A 3,844-nucleotide genomic window follows, 5' to 3' on the forward strand; every position below is an offset into this window, starting at 1 on the left:
ATATATATATACAGACACACGGACACACACATAACTGCCACACTGGGACTGTGGATAATGGCTAATCTGCATTTTGGCAAAGTGTGCCATACAGAGTTATTTTTCCTCCTGCCCCTTGCTACTGCTAAATCGTAACTGAATTTTGAAATCAGTGATCACAACCTTTAACTAAACTAACATATTCCTGAAAATAATTTTTTTAAAGGTCTTTATTTTTAAGGCTGGACATTTGAAAAAGCACAAAAATAGGTCCAAGAATGAAAAAAACAAAAAACAAACACAGTCTGATTGAATCACATCTTGAATGTCAGCTAACCAGTCTTGAGAATCCAGTGTCTTAGAATTGTTTTCACCGAGCAGGTTGTGAAGGGATGTGGGGGCATTCAGGCCCTTGTAGGTTAACTTGGCAAGGTGGACTCATAGCCATCATGAAATAAGAGACCCAGCTGACTTACAGTAGAGTCAATGAAGTTCATAATAACGGTGAGAGTGTGTAGCAGGAGTGTGACTGGTTAGTGAGAGTCTAAAGTCTTTTTTTGTGATTTGTATGCCAGGTTTCCCATCAGTGTATGCGTGCACTGGTCTCACAGCTGCCATATGTTTCTTCCCAGTTTTTTTTTTTTCCATTTATGATGTATGTACTAGTCCAGTGGTTTGCACGCCCCAACCTACTCCGACTGTTGGTTTTCATTCCAACCAATCTGCTATTCAGAGGTTAATTCCAGACTTTTGTCCTTGTTTAATTACTTACTTCGTTTCTCCTCTTATCTCCTAGTGCTGGGTAAGTAAGTTCATTTCTGGCTGCAGGTTTCTGAAATTCTAATCTGTACCAAATTCCTGCTCCTTTTATTTTTTTGTTTACCTGTCTATTCCTAAATACCTAGCGTTATAAATTAATTTGTAAATATGTGGGTTGGAATTGTTTTCCCGTGTTTTGATTTTTGTCTCTTGAATGTAATACTGATTCTTGTTCAGGCTTTGAGAACAGGCAGTGGGCAGTATTGTTGGTGAGTGGCGAATGAGAATCTCAGACTGCTGTTACTAAGAACCACATATTGCCATTAATTAATACCTGCATATTTTTTTGACAATTTTATTTTAGATCAGTCAAATGTAACAGGATGAGTGCCTCCCTATGATGTAAAAATTCAAGGAAATGATACAAGTCCGGATTACATAGAGTATCTCTCTCTGAACGGTACTAAGAATGGAGAAATAACTAACCAGCAACATTTATAAGGTGAGGAGTGCATTGGTAACACTTTATAGTAAGTTTCATTAAATAATCATTAAGAAACGCTATATAATGCTTCTTTATAAATCACGTATTCATTAGTTGTAGAGCTTTTTGCAGTATCTAAAGATGAAACTACCCATCCATTGTAAAGGTTTGTTAATGAAATAAAAAGTTATTATAAAGTGTTACCTGCTCTTTTATAGACACAGATTAGCCACACATTTGGGTTAGTACAAATACCAGCAATCTTACAGCCTTCCTAAACTGAATGTGACTGAGAAGAAGGCTTTAGTGTTCAATAAATTTTAATGAGAAATTAAACACATCAAGTGGTGAATTCCTACAGACATGACTGGAGTAAGAAAGTATAAGCAGGAAACGGACAAATCACTCTATTTTCACAGAATGCCTGGTTTGCCTTTATGCTCTTTGTTAATTTTATGTTAAATGATTCACTTTTTTGGTAATATTGTTCTCCTTTAGTTAGTGTTAAAAAAAATTCCTTTAAAAATGTCATATCCCTAATGGGAATTGAAAACTCATTTCCACTCTCGAATTCTGTGCACATCATCATTTGACTGCTTGTGTATTTGGCAAGAAACTACTGAGCAATCTCTTAACATGCAAGCTCAGCAAAGTTATCCATTTCTGTGAATAAAACTACACATTTCTTTCCAAAATTCTTTACAAGGTAGGCCAAATTGATTGGTGGCGTACAGAATCGAGGAAACAACATATAAACCACAAGATGGTTGCCAGTTCAGTTCCTGCCTCTGACTCACTTAACCCATCTGTGCTCCAACTGTAAAAATATATACAAACAATTTTAAGGTACCATGAGCATGAAAGTCGCATTGGACAGAGATGTCAGGTCAAAATACGTTAATAATAATAGTAATGAAATTGGAGACAGGAGTTAACCCCTGATTAACACATTTGTTGTAATGAAAGTCAGCAGCCACAAGGAGGCTCCAGCTGGCAGTGGCTGATTTGGCTTTAGAACTTTCTAGATGTAAACATGTGGTCAGCATCAAGCTGGAGAGACTAAATGCAGAACATTGATCTAAAGTATTAGAAAACGAAACAAAAGTCCTGTCTTTGAAAGTAAAACTGACGTGACTGTGCCATTCTAACTCCAAATAGAAATATACAAGGGTCAAAAGGGACTTGCTGGCATGATGTATGTATTGGCAAAGCAAGAGAGAAAGAAGCTGCTGTTAAAACTTTGAATCCCACTTTTGTCTCTGTGAACTGAAGCACCCTGTACATGTGATGAACTAACTGCAACTCGGACTGCCACCCAGCTAGTGGATCTGTTACTTCTGGATTCTGGGCACCTCTAGCGATTTGCTGTTTGATTTGTGGCCTTACTCCAATGACCACAAATCATGTCCAGTAGAATGGGGTTGGGGAAGACTGTTTTCTTTTGTTTGTACAGATTGGGTCTCACTTGAAACTTGATTTGTATACAGTTTTTTGTATAAAAAGAAAAAACTGAAAAGATTGAATATTTATGTTTGTTTTTTTTTTTTTTTAATTCCGAGAGAAATGGCAGTTATTTTTGTTATGTTGAATATAAATCATCTAAAACAAGATGTGGGGTTATTCTTAATTCTTGGGTTGCACCATATTTTCATCCTGGTGTATTGGTAAGCCAGCCCAAAGCCTGAGAGAAATGCAATTCATAGGCTCAAAGGAAATCCATTGTGTCAATTTGATGAAACCAGGAGGGATAAATGAGGTGGAAGTGAAGTGCTGCAAACCCCGCTGTTGGCCATTGCCGCCTGTTCTTGTGATGGCTGACAACCCACTGGGAGCCCACTGACAGAGTGTAGACATCTTTACTTCATCATGTGAAAACATGCTAATGTACACACAGCGTGGAAATTAGGTACAGCTGTGTAAACCACAAAAAAATGTATATGTACTGTATATGAGGGGGAGTAGATTGATGGCATGGTGCTGCTGCCTTGCAGCTTCAACAGTCCTTGGCTTGATACAATGGGATAGGCTCCATCCTCATGACCTTGTAATTGGATGAATAAATAGTGGCCTTGAGTGGGTTTCTTCACTGGCAAGCAGGATGGCTGAATAAAAAAAGAACAAAGCTTTGTGCAAAAAGAATTATAAGCATTTTAGGCTAATGTTCATTGCCATGCCACATTTCACTGTCACCAATTTCTTGATCTGAAACCCTTTATTGTCACTGATGGTGCACTTTTTTGCTTTATATTTGATTATTTTACTTTATTAAAGTGCTTAATTCTCAAACCTGCTTCCAATTCACAATGAGAGGCAAATGATAAGGCATTTGACAGTTAAATAACGGGTTCATTTGCACCTGTCTGTTAAATTATCGGTTTTATTAAAATATTTGATAAGAAATGAAATTGCAGGGCTCAGAATACCAAATCTGCTCTGGTGCTCCTTAAGTTACCCAAAAATGTGTTTTCATAATTGGTTTTTATAGTTAAAAAATGACTATAATGAAAACCTGTAGCCACTGGTGCAAGAGAAACTCAAGTTAAAAGGCTTTTTCATAATGGAAGTTGTGCCATCCACAGGCCATCTGGTGTACTTTGCAGAACGTAATGGTCATCAGCTTGG

Source organism: Polypterus senegalus, chromosome 16 (genome assembly GCF_016835505.1).
Source record: "Polypterus senegalus isolate Bchr_013 chromosome 16, ASM1683550v1, whole genome shotgun sequence".
Taxonomy (NCBI): domain Eukaryota; kingdom Metazoa; phylum Chordata; class Cladistia; order Polypteriformes; family Polypteridae; genus Polypterus; species Polypterus senegalus.